Raw genomic sequence first — 927 nt, forward strand, 5'->3', positions numbered from 1 at the left:
TTGTAATTAATGTAGTAATATAATCGTTATAAGGTAGTAATTTCGCGAGACTGACGGGTGAACAAACGAATCATCGCTAACGCTAAAGTTTTATTAAGGTTAGTTACAATATATTTTACATCAACAGAAAAGATTAATGCCAACACTATATGCACGCCATACGTTGTCACGCGATGTAAATGTACCTATATATATATGTGTATATATGTATATATTTATATATGTGTATATATATATATATATGAGGAGATACTTTCGCTAGGTAAGTTTTTGTAGTACATTCCGTCACAACAGTTGAGCGCGGGTTCTGTGGCATTACGTCACAACTAGTACGGCGTGTAGTGGCATTACGCTCACAAGCAGTACGGCGTGTAGTGGTGCATTCGTCAGCGGGTGGCCTGGATCGACATAAGCCACGGGTGCAACAACGGTGCGTGTGGTACATGCATGCGTGTGAGAGGCGAGGCGGCGCGCGGCGGCGTCGGCGGGCGCGGCGGCGAGCAGCGGGCCGGGTGCGATCGTACGGGCGCACACGTCACTATAACTCACTGTTTTCACACTGGACCGTACGTCGCGCAGCAGCAGCAGCCTTGGCAGGCGCAAAGCGCTGAGCATTTCTCGCCACGTGCGACGGCGCATTATAGGATCCGCTATCGATCAGCGTCTCTGAGGAAATATTGGAATAACACATTTGCTGTTATGATTGCCGTCGGCTGTCTCGTCTGTCTCTCTCACACACAGTGTCGCGATGAGTGTCTAGCATATAATTCGTGTCAAGGCCACCCGCAATGCAATAGTTACGTGGCCGTAGTGCTGTCCGCATCCTACCCGCATACTGAGCACATGATCCCTTACTCTACTCTTACACTCAGCTTCGTATACATATATATATATATAAACAATTTACACATATATATATATATACAT

This window comes from Priapulus caudatus, unplaced genomic scaffold (assembly GCF_000485595.1).
Source record: "Priapulus caudatus unplaced genomic scaffold, Priapulus_caudatus-5.0.1 Scaffold1587, whole genome shotgun sequence".
Classification (NCBI taxonomy): Eukaryota; Metazoa; Priapulida; class Priapulimorpha; order Priapulimorphida; family Priapulidae; genus Priapulus; species Priapulus caudatus.